Here is a 12,402-nt window from a genome sequence, read left to right on the forward strand (position 1 = left end):
AGAATAGAAAAAAAAAATTAGATTAACAAGTTAAATCTCTTAAGTGCACGATGAAATTGTGTGAGGTATTGCATGCCATGGGGAGTTGATCCGACAGTCCAGGATACCTCTGGGGAACCACCTAGAACCATAGGAGCCAAGCTTCCACTCAGGTCAGAACTGAACTCCAGTGTGTGTGGATCCTTTTCAAGGTAAATATTTTCACAGACCCTGCACTATGGAATTAGATTGTTTTGTCCTCCCATTATTTAAATACGCATACACATCAAACTAGGGCTAACTTCCTTATGCTTTCATTCATACTGCTCTGCAGTCAAAACAAATTAACAAGCTAACACCAAATACATTACAAAAGCAAAAATAATTCGAATTGTCAAGAGTAATTAATTTTGCTGAAACCGAATGCCATTGTGCCAGGGCTGTGGATGGACCATCCCCTTCATGTTGACGTGCCTTTCCTCCTCTGTTGGCCTGAAGTCAAGTTTTTCACCACTTTGTGTGCTGATTCAGGTCCTTCATGCCTGCAGTTCACAGCCATGCTGTTTGGAGTTCACACGGCCAGAAGTCATCATTTGCCTACTGATTCTGCCTTTGTTCTTTTCTCATTAGCCCGGGACAATTAAAGTGGCACTATCTGACTGGAGAAAACTCATTTGTAAATATAATTACAAACGGGCACACTGGAACTGTGAGAAAGGATTTGGAAATAAAGCAGTCATTCTGATAATTCAGAATATGCTATTTTTAATTTTTAAATGTTTGGCCATGATGTCAAAAATTTTAAAAGTCTTCTAGGAAACTTCTAGACCTCTGAGAACTCGCCCTTGGACTTCAGTTTGTAAAAGCAATCCTAAAATAACCATGATGGCGAGCCATTTCTCACTCTGTGTGGTTTCCACCTCTTTCAGTTTGACTTTGGAGGAAGCAAGCAGATGAAATCTGGAGGCTGGACATGAGTCACTGCTGTGAATAGTCAGATTCAGATGACATGGTTGGACATGTACCCTGAAGTCTTGGCATCTGCGTAGTCAACAGAGTCGAGTGGAACAAGCCCTGAACAAAACTGCGTGTAAAGTCTAGTTTCTTATAGTGGCCCCATGCTCTCCTGGGACTTGCCCCTTGGGATACCAGGCAAAACCTCATGTCCTCTTACAGGATAATATCTGGCATCATTTATAAGTTCGGGATACTCAGGTGACTGGCAGAGGATTCACACCTTAAGATCAGCTGTCTTGATCTCTAATGAACTTTTGTCAGGACGTAGGTACAGATTAAGCAGTAGTCACTGGACAAACCTTGGGAACTCCTGCATCAACTCCTACTCCACAGAAGGCCTGCTGTTCACTATGTCTCTGTCAGATTAGGGATGTAGTCTAGTCTAGTCCATAAGGGCTCTGGGGTCCCTATGGACCTTGCCACTTTAGAGCTACGTGACTTTGAGCAAGGTGTTAAACTTGGGTAGGCATCAGGTTACTCTGCTATTAAATGAGAAAAATAATAGCATTTACTTTGTAAGTCTGTAGTGAGGAACTAATGGGAGTAAAGCAGGGAAAGTGATTGACACAGTACCTGGGACAGATCAAGTGCTCCATAAATCAAGCCGTTATTATTTACATTAATACAGAATTTTATATTGTCATTTAGGCATGGGAAGAGGCTTCTAGAATAATAGTCCTCAAATTTGTCTGCTGAGTGGCCAGTAGGAGTGGTAATGTCTGGGTCCCACCCCAGAGATTCTGATCTACTTGGTATGTGGTGTAGATGGGGTGCTGGGATTTGCAAAAGTTCCCAGGTGTGGAGCGGCTGGGTGGCTCAGTCGGTTAGACTTCCACACAGGCCATGATCTTGTGGTCCGTGGGTTCAAGCCCCGCTTTGGGCTGTGTGCTGACTGCTCAGAGTCTGGGGCCTGCTTTGGATTCTGTGTCTTCCTCTCTCTCTGCCCCTCCCCCACTCGAGCTCTGTCTCTCTCTCAAAAAATAAACATTAAAAAAAAAAACAACCTTAAAAAAATAATGCAGTTGGGATTGAGGATCCATCGCTGCTCCAGAAAAACTCATAGTAGGTGTGAGATTTGGATCCCAGCCCCAATCTGATAGCCAGCCATTGGTGTCCTTGGGCAAAGTCACCTCCCCACTAAGTTTTCCATTTATATAGAACAAAGACCAGATTTCATATAAGTCTCAGAGATTTCAAATGCTACACTTTAAAAACTCAGGGTTGAGGGTGGAAAAAAAACAAACAAACCAATCTCCCAGGTTATATTTCTATCTCTGAACTATTTTAAAAAAAATCAATGAAACAGGTTTTAAACTGTCAATTCAAAGTGAAACAAATAAAATGCATTCCTCGCTTTTGCTTTATTACTCGTATACTGTATTTATAAACATACCTAGAAGGTTGGTATTTGGAGACACAAAACCCAGAATTTGAACTCCGTGGCATCTACAAGGTGGAAGTGTGCATTTTACTATAATTTAGCATCAACTACTTTCCTTCTGCCACTTACTTCAGAAAACCAAGGATTTGAGAATATCTTCTACAGCACCCCCAGATTCTAAATTGCCCCTGGTAGGAGGGTCTGTGTCTACTTTATGGGTGGGAAGACTTGGGACAGGCACCTGTCCCAAGTGATAGGTAAGGTAGCACCTGCCCTGGAAGGTAATCCCAGAGCCAGTCCCAAATGTGTAAGGATTTATCCCAGTTTCTTGCCTGTCCACTTAGAACCACTTCTTGGTAGCTCTGCTTTAGAAGGAAGTACACTGGGGGTGCCTGAGTGTCTCAGTCAGTTAAGCATCTGACCTCAGCTCAGGTCATGATCTCGCAGTTCATGGGTTCAAGCCGCACATCGGGCTCTGTTCTGACAGCTCAGAGCTGGGATCTTGCTTGGGATTCTTTGTTTCTTTCACTCTCTGCCCTTTGCCTGCTCATGCTCTGACTCTCAAAAATAAATAAACTTTAAAAAAAAGTTTAAGAAGAAAGAAGGAAGTACACAGAGGGAAAACATCCGCGAGCATCATATGATCTGCATGTGGCATGATAATGGCCATGTGCATAACAACTTATGGTCTACCGAATGCTTTCACCTGTACTACTTAGTGTTTGCAGTAAGACTGTGAGTGCAGCATTGTTCTTTGAACTCTATAGAAGAGAATACTGATGCGTAGAGAGATAAGGTGATTCACTCCATGTTATCCACCTAGCAAGTGGCTGAGCAAGGACTCCATCTCTTGTGACAAATTCTACGTATCTGCCCTACACCAGGCTCACATCTGCAGTGGCCACTGTGAGTCCCATAGAACCCGGGAGGCTCCCAATCTTTTAGTGTCTGCTCTAGGAATATTGGAATTTCTGAGATCTCTTATTTCCTTTCTTTCCCATCCCTAACATCTTTCTCTCTCTCTCCTTTCTCCACTGTCATGTATTCCTTTTTTGGCTTTTTTTTTTTGTATCCCATTTTCTCTCTCCCTCTTTCTGTAACAAAACCAGTAGCTTCACCAAAAGGAGAGCCTCTTTCCCTCCCCCCCCCCCCCCCCCCCGGCCCCCATTGCATCTGTAATTCTCCTTGGGCATGATCTTGTTTTTCCTGAGGGAAGTCTTTCCTTTTCCCAATTGAGATAAGAATTCTACTCTGGTCCTTGTGTTGCTTGACTGGTGCCCAAACACCCTTCTGGGTTTATGTAGACTTCTTCTAAAGCACCGAGTCCATTGCCTATTAGAACACTGACCTTGATCATCATTTGAAAGAATGGTTCAAACGTTCATGTACCTCACACAGTCTGTTTTGGATTTCCTGCCAGCCAAGAAGGCTGCCCTTTTCTCTGGGTCCACCCTCTCCTCCATTTAGGTCCATTAAAGCACAGACCCTTCTAAGGTGGGATACATTTTCTCTCTCCTTCAGGAGTTCTGGGTCCTAGTCAAGGAAGCTTTCGTGAGGAATGGAAAAAGCCAACTTCTTTTATGGATCAGCCTTAGAATCTAGGGTATTTTGACCCATGCAATGAGTTTATTTTAAGATTGAGGATTTTTTTTTGCCAAGATGTTATGAAATTATGCTATCAATCTCAGTTGTTAGATTAAGAATGTAACACTGTATTTTCTGTAGAACTCTCAGTTTCATGCTAAAATTTCTTCTAGAGAACATGAGTTTCCAGGCAGTAATATTGTGATAAAAATCATTTGAATCAGACCGGAATTCAATTCTCATATTTTTTAGAGGATTATTTTAGCTTCTGAATAATTTAAACCAAGTTTTGGTTTGCTGTATTCAGTAAAGAAAACCAGTTGAGTTTAGATTTCATACTCTTTGTAGGTCACGATTTTTTCATTTAAATCAATGGATTATGTATTATTAGATGTATTTCATAGAAAATGCCTATCTCATATGGAAATTGAGGGTTACAATTTTCTAACTTGAGCTTGAGAGTTTCAGAGCTGGATTTGCAATCATGTCTAGTCCATGTGCTTCAGTTCTGGTATATTTTCTACCAGTCGTTGCCACAGAGCTTAAAGAGAGTCACTTCCTTTATCTGTCCTGATTTTTCTCAACTGCAGCAAACTGGATTTGGATTAGTTGATGGCCTAGTGGCCTTTTCAGGTCTAACTTTCTTTTTTATGTTAGTCCTAAACTGCCAATCTAAAAACTTCTTGTATAAAACATGCAAAATACAATGGTCTAGTGTAAATATCTTGTGTATCTCTTATGTTTTTATGATGACTACAAAGGATCACAATATAAAGTTATTTCCCTAACTAGGTAAATGATGATTTCTGTAATCTAGACAAGCTCATAGTTTTCCATTTTAATATTTTAATTTGACTCATTATTAAAATATACTATTTGATTAGCATGATTAAAATATAATATAAAATATAAATTAAAAACATGATTTGTATAAATCTTTATATAAATATGTATACATAGGCCTTCTGAGATTTTAGATTAATTCCTTTTAAAATTAAGTTGTATTTCGGGACGCCTGGGTGGCTCAGTCGGTTAAGCGGCCGACTTCGGCTCAGGTCACGATCTCGCGGTCTGTGAGTTTGAGCCCCGAGTCCGGCTCTGTGCTGACAGCTTGGAGCCTGGAGCCTGTTTCGGATTCTGTGTCTCCCTCTCTCTGACCCTCCCCCATTCATGCTCTGTCTCTCTCTGTCTCAAAAATAAATACACGTTAAAAAAATTTTTTTTAATTAAGTTGTATTTTTAGGGTAGATGCTTAATATTTTCAATATGTTAAGGATGTTGCACTTCTGAATATAAGCCCAAGAAACTTTGAAACATGATTCAGACCCATCCGTATTTGAAAGCTTCTTCAGACATCATTACTTTATTTCTACCAGGCGGCTCTGTGTTTCTTCAAAACCTGTGATTCCACTAAGTAGACAGTGGCTCACTGGGAAGTTCTTGCTGTCCCTGGTTATCTCCCACCACATGTTGTCTTGAACCGGAATGCCTGCATTTCATTAAAGCAATCAGCCATGCTCTTATATGTTCCTTGCGGTTTAATGTTCAGGGGGTTAGATGCCTGATCATTCTGCAAAAGCATACAATCTTGTGAGTCATGGGTTTTCTCAGAACTCATAATTCTCAAAAATCCTTAATTTGAAGAGACAGTTCACTAATGCTTCAAACAAGTTCCCATGACCCTGCCATCTGCTTTTACATTAAAACAAGATGAATCACTCACTCTGCATCCGCTCTCTCCAAATGAAAGTGGACATGATTTCTGTCCCCATCACCCAGAACACACATGATTCGTTTAGAATCCACAGCTTACCACCTTCAAGGAATGGCACAGGCAAAGGGGAGTGCACCAACCACCGATGTGCTACACCGAGTGGAAAGAGCCTTTCATACACTGTTCGTTTATCCTGTTGCTAGTATTCAACCTATGGCATGTGAATTCAGACTTTCCACGTTTATCTGAACATTTTTACTGGCAGGTGTGTAGATCTGGCTTATTATTAAGATAAATATTTTTGCTGAAAATACCTGGCAGGCCATTTTGTACTCCCAGAGCTTGTATACCCAAGACTCAATGGTATTATTGTTAGTTGAATTATGTATCTCTCCTACAAGATTCTGATCTCTTTGAGGACAGTCGATTTGTCATACTCATTTTTATTTCCCACAGTTCCTAGTATAGTTGACTAAGGGTTGACTGATTCACTGACTGGCTCGTCTGGTTGGATGAGACTCAGTGAGGGATATTTCTTAGCCCTATTTTTATGAGAGTGGCCAAGCGTTTTGACCAAAGACTCTAAATTTGTGAATTGCCTCAATGGAATTAACCCCAGATATCCTGACATCTTGTTATTTATACTACATCATTTATTTATACTGTACTAGAAAATCCATAAAAGATAAGGATACATGAAAGGAAAGGAAATTGAAGCTGGGACTTAGATTGGTAAAATTAATAGCATTTTCATCAGTGTAGAAAGAGAGAGAAAATCCCAGATAGTAAAAACTGAGGAGTGGGAGGAAGGGGAGGAAATTGGATATGGGCTTTGTTCATAAGGGAGAGAATAATTCATTTTGATTAATTGGAATTAGAGCCTAAGGTGGAAGAGAATGGAAATGAAAATAGATGGGTAGATTTGGGTCTGAATCTGGAGGGTCTTGAATGCTAACTAGTGGTGACTAAAATTGGTATAGGGCAAGTGTAAATTATAATCTTTTGGGACAATATTTTATAATTGGATTACACTTGTTGACATTTAAAGTGCTATTATAAATAATATATATTTCATCTTTTTAATTACCTTATGAGGCAGAAAATGCTAGATAGTTTTACCAGTCTGAAGGTGGAGCCTCAATGTAGCATCGAGTTGTACCATTCTGCAGAGTGTTTCTCCTTTACCTGCTTGTAGAAGAAACTAAAATCTCCTGGAACAGATTGTGTAGTTCTGAATGTTTGCTCCCTACATTTTATATGCCCTTTTCAAGATGTCCATAGTAGACAAAAGTCTGCAGTAAAGGATAAACATTCAGACAATTCAGCATTATGGTTGCATTTACCATCTAGACCCAAAGCTAACTGTTAAAGAAGCCCTTGTCTCTTATAACTCATCGGTACCGATGGCTGGATTTTGTGATCTTTGTCCTTTTGGGTGCCAAGTAGGGGCATTCATGCTTATTGGTCAGCTAGTCACTCAGTAAGCATAGAGGCTCTTCTCAGGTTATAGTGAAGCGTCAGACATAATTCCCACAATCAAGAAACTGACAATTGATGAAAGGACACAACGTTTTAATGTAATATCTGGTAAAAGGTAGTAAGTTACTCAAACTACTAGGCTTGGACAGAGAGATTATAAACAAACAATAAGTGGGTTTTTTACGTTAGGTTTTTTGCCAAATATGTATGCTGTGCTTTAACATGTTTCAGAATTACACATAAATACACATATCCACATATATCATACTACACAAATATGTGTTTCAAAACAGAACAGCTGTGCAAAACATTCTTGAACTCCGTGAACTCTACCCTTGCCAAAGGTGAAAAAATGTCTGCCTTGACAATTAATACACACACACACACATATTAATAGCTGGGCTATAGAAATTCCTACCTTAAAAAAAAAAAAACAACTACTAAAATGCTTAGGACCTTTATCAACTGGGTAGATACCAGAAGTGTAAATTAAAAAAAATTCTTTTAGGAAAGTCAGAGGAATAATAACCAGATACTTTTTCTGAATAGCTCCTCAACTATTAAAATAATTGAAATTGACATTTGCTTGGCCTGACTCGAATTTATTTGAGAATTTATTTACTCAATTCTTGCTAATCGTTAAGGTCAATAAAACATGCATGTTCTGGGGTGCCTGGGTGGCTCAGTCGGTTGAGCGGCCGACTTCGGCTCAGGTCATGATCTCGCGGTCCGTGAGTTCGAGCCCCACGTCGGGCCCTGTGCTGACAGCTCGGAGCCTGGAGCCTGTTTCAGATTCTGTGTCTCCCTCTCTCTCTGACCCTCCCCCGTTCATGCTCTGTCTCTCTCTGTCTCAAGAATAAATGTTAAAAAAAAAAATTAAAAAAAACATGCATGTTCTGCTTTTCCCTCTCTCGGACAAACAGCTGACTGATAGCTGAGTACTAGGTAAGACAAGTATGTTGACTCAAATATTTAGTACCAGTCAATGTTACTGTAGCTCAGCAATCGTTAATTCATCATTTAAAAAATATGTACTGAGCTCAAGTCTAGGCATATAGATTCAATGTTAGGGAAAAAAAGATAAAGAATATTCATGAAACAGGTTGCATATTCTAAAAGTGACCACAACAATATTTTCTCTCCCCCGTGCTCTTCCAGAACTTTCCCTCTCCCCTGTCAAGAGGTGGAGTGTATGTACCCTCCCTCCTTGAATTTATGCCTTTGTGACTGAATTAACTATTAGAATACAGCAGCTGTGACTTCTGAGACCAGGTCATAAAAGCAACACAGCTTCTGGCCCTCTTAGGACACCTGCCCTGGGAAAACTGACCTACCATTTAAGAAGTCTAAGGCTACCGTCTTGTAAGGAGGCCCAAACCAGCTCATGTGGAGAAAACGCATGGGGAGGTACTGAGGGTACATGAAGGGAAGAGACCCCAGTCAGCCTTCGGCTGCCTTAGCCCTCCATTGTTCCCATTTCAACGACTATTTGCCTATGACTGCATGAGAAACTCTAAGCCAGAACAGCTCAACTGACCAATTCCCAAATTTCTAACTCCCAGAACCGTGAGAGATATATGGTTTTTGTTTTCAACAATTGGGAGGGGGGTGGTATTTGTTTTGCAGTAATAGATACCCAAAAGAGAGTGCATAGGATACTGTCCTTAGTAAGGTCTAATTTAGTGAGACATCAGTCTTAATAACTTACATGAATTACATAATTAAAATGTAAGGGAGATAGTTACAAGTGTCACAAAGGAAAAGCAATTCAAGTTCTGTAGGAACTCCAAGAAAGCTCAGATGGGGTCCTTTTGAAGCTGACATTAAAAATCTCAGACTTGCTCGTGTGTGACCTCGCCATTGACTTACAGATGAAATGTGGACGCATAACTGTGGCAAAGTTCCAGGCAGGAGGAGCAAGTCACCCATAAATATGTAACTGCTTCCTTATGTAATACCTTGCACATTTCTCAACTACAGTGACCGGCTTAAACCCTGCAGGAAAAGACCAGCATATTGATGGCATCACTTGTCATTTTGTTTTATGGCAAAATCAGCTCTGTTTTCACATCCAATCTGGAATTCATACCTGCTTTACTTGATACGCATTGTTGGAGAGCTCCTGGGATTTGTAGCATCCCCTGTCTTCCTCAAAACCATGTTGTCAAGGCACGTACCCCTTTGCGGTCTCTCTGACAGGCTTGAGAGAAACAGGAAGAATGAGACATTGTCCTTGTTCTGAAAGAGCTCATGGTCTGATTGTGGAGACAGATAAGAACAGTCGAGGTGGTGGTGCAGGGCGCTGGGCATTGTAAGAAAAGTGAGTTTAGACCTTTGGTGGCATAGAGGAGAGGGAGCAGCCATGCCTGCGGGCATCTGAGAAAGATCTACAAAGGGGGCAGCATTCTAATGGAATCATTAGGGATTCAGTTCTGCCAGGCTTAAAGGGAAAGAAAGAATTCCGGGCACGGGGGACAGGAAGAAAAAGGGCTCCCAAACATAAAACATGGTGTGTTTTGGGAACTGCAAATAGGTTAGTATAACCCAGAGTGCAGTGTTTTAAGTGGGGAGCCTGAGAGAGAAGGTTGGAGAACAGGGGTGGAAGCCAGCTTACTGAGGGGCCTACAGTCCCCGTTAAACTGAGGAGTTTGGACTTTGTCCCAAAGGGGACAGGAGAGTCTTTGAAAGGTCACAAGTTATTGAGTCCACACGTTCAAATTGTAATTATTTCTCACATAGCCGTTTTCTCTCATGTGTGGTTTCTGGGGCTAGATTGTACTTTTTGATGAAAAGCCTTCTCACTTTTGCCTTCTTTAAAGTTCTGTCATCCATTTCCCCAATGGATAGTATTCACCCTAATGATTGGACCTAATGTAGCCTGAAAGAAATGCCACCTTACAGGAATCAGAGGCAATCTATTCCAAAGTGTTTTCTACTCACTGTTCTTTCTGGAAATGTGGTTTCTCATGCCATGAAACTCACATAATGCCATAAAGACACTAATTGTGGTAATTTATGGACTGTGGCTCTGTAAGACCCATTCAATCTCTTAGAGATGGATTAATTACAATTTGAGGACCCCTACCCCCATACAAAACCCACATTATTGGCCTATTCCCACTGTCAGGAAATCTGGTGGTAAATAATTCAAGATAAATACAATCCCAGTGGGAAATTGCAAGTGCCTATGTTTCATGACCTGTGACATCCTCGGTAACATGTGATGCTGTGCTAGTGGGACCACGGGCTCAATAATGAACCTCCACATATTGGTTCAGGTTATCTGATCTGCCTGAAGCCTTGCCATTCATCATCCTTGGCAATGAAGGGCAATTCCTCCAGAAAAACCATTCCCATATTCTTCCCTTGTGTGAGGCCGATGGTGCTCTAAATGCTTTATGATTTTTTTTTTTTCCTACTCAGGTCTTTTAGAGTGCCAGGAAGAGGCTTTAAATTCAGCCACTAGTGTCCATGGAAGATGTGTGATTTTTAGTTTTATTCAATTAAGAAAATACTCCCTGGGTAGCTAATAATTCTATTAGCTATTTCATGGCAAGCAACACAGATATGGCTGTAGGTCTCAAGGAATATATGGTATACCCTTTATTGTTGGGAGAAGAACAATATTGAAAATTGTAGTATTTTAGGGTTGGCCAGTGCTTTCACACATGGTGTCTTTGGGTGCTTTTGGATGTTTGTGTTACTTGGGCACCCCAGCTGACTTGGGGTGGATTCTGTTCTGAAGGTAGGTAATTTGATTTTCCCAACTCTCTGTACCAGATTTGGTCCCACTGCCCTTCTCTAGAGTGAATGTCTTCAATATATTTGGTTCTAAAGTAAGTAACTTACATTCTTATGTCATTTACCACTCATAGTAACTCTGTGAGAAAAGTCCTGGTAACCTAATTTTACCAAGGACCAAGTTGAAGTTTCGAGAAGGTCAGTAACTTGCCCCACATTTCAGGTAAGCCAGCCAGTGCATTGTTCAGCTCCCAATCCTTGGCTGTCTGACTTCAAGGTGTTCCTCATTTACTGCTCTAAGTGACCTGCCTTAGATACCCACCTATGTCAAATAATTTCTGGAAATTTCCTTCTGATTAGGATTTTAAGAATATGACATGGGGTGAGGGGGCTGGGTGGCTCAGTTGGTTAAGCATTGGACTGTTAAACTTGGCTCAGGTCATGACCCCAGGGTCCTGGGATCAAGTTCCATGTGGAGCCTGCTTAAGAATCTCTCTCTCTCTCTCTCTCTCTCTCTCTCTTTTTCTCTTTCTCTTTCTCTTTCTCTTTCTCTTTCTCTTTCTCTCTCTGCCCCTCCCCTTCCACTTGCATGCTTTCTATAAAATAAAATAAATAATAAAATAAAATAAAGTAAAATAAATATGACAGAAGGATTGCTAGGTGTGTATGAAGTTTTTATTTAGTTATTTTAGTGTAATTAGTACAGAGGATAGATCTTAGCTGTAGTCATCAGTGTTTGGAGAAAACGGATACAAGTTTCTGCTTGCACCAGAGTTCCATGCTGTATGTTTCTTCTGTCCTCACCCATCCAGGAGTGGGATGCAACTTGTGTTCTGTGATTTCTCTTAAGAGATGTTTGTGTCTATAAAACAGACTTTATTAAAGCTTCAGGGTGGTAGTGATTGGGTTTTAATTTGTAGCAGTGCAAACAACATAAAATTAAATATTAGGCATGCCATAAAATTAAATAGATAAATTTAATTACCGGAAGACTATAGCAGCTAAAGTTCATCATAAACAACAGAGGAGTGGAGTCACATCAAGGTTGTCTTTCACTGTGTATCTTATATTTTATCTGAACTGCATCACATGGGCGACACCTGTCTCTTCTGGCTCCTCCTCACCACTTGAAATCCCTTTCCCTCACTGCCTTTTTTAGAGCACCAGGGCCCAGCCATGCTCAGGCCCACCACTCTGCTTCAAAAACACTCTTTGAGGCTCAGTCCTCTCATTTTTTTTTTTTTTAAACACGGAATTTCATTCTCCATCTTGGCTAAAGAGTTCATGAATGTGCTCTGCAAAGTAAAGGGCCATTTACCTCTGTTCGCATCTTCCCTGGCAAATGTGCACGCACTGGAGACAGTCAGCCTCTTCCTCCTTCCCCGTGAGTCCTCATCAGATCAAAAGCTGAGCCTGCCCTCCGCTTACTGTCCACACACTGACCTGCAAAATATTCACGGGGGAAAGCTTCTGCAACCAGATCTGGTTTCATAGATCTGGTTTTTTT

The 12,402-nt window shown here is 40.8% G+C and overlaps 1 long non-coding RNA gene across 1 annotated transcript; it reads right to left on the reverse strand.

Moving 5' to 3' along the window:
- Nucleotides 1–5,170: 5,170 nt before the first annotated feature.
- LOC125937667 (uncharacterized) lies at nucleotides 5,171–9,515 on the reverse strand. The gene is made up of 2 exons (XR_007462463.1): nucleotides 9,244–9,515; nucleotides 5,171–5,531 (listed from the first exon to the last, which is right to left on the reverse strand). It is a non-coding gene; the product is annotated as an uncharacterized LOC125937667 (long non-coding RNA).
- Nucleotides 9,516–12,402: the final 2,887 nt, after the last annotated feature.

The sequence above is a fragment of the Panthera uncia genome (genome assembly GCF_023721935.1).
Source record: "Panthera uncia isolate 11264 chromosome A3 unlocalized genomic scaffold, Puncia_PCG_1.0 HiC_scaffold_12, whole genome shotgun sequence".
Lineage (NCBI taxonomy): Eukaryota > Metazoa > Chordata > Mammalia > Carnivora > Felidae > Panthera > Panthera uncia.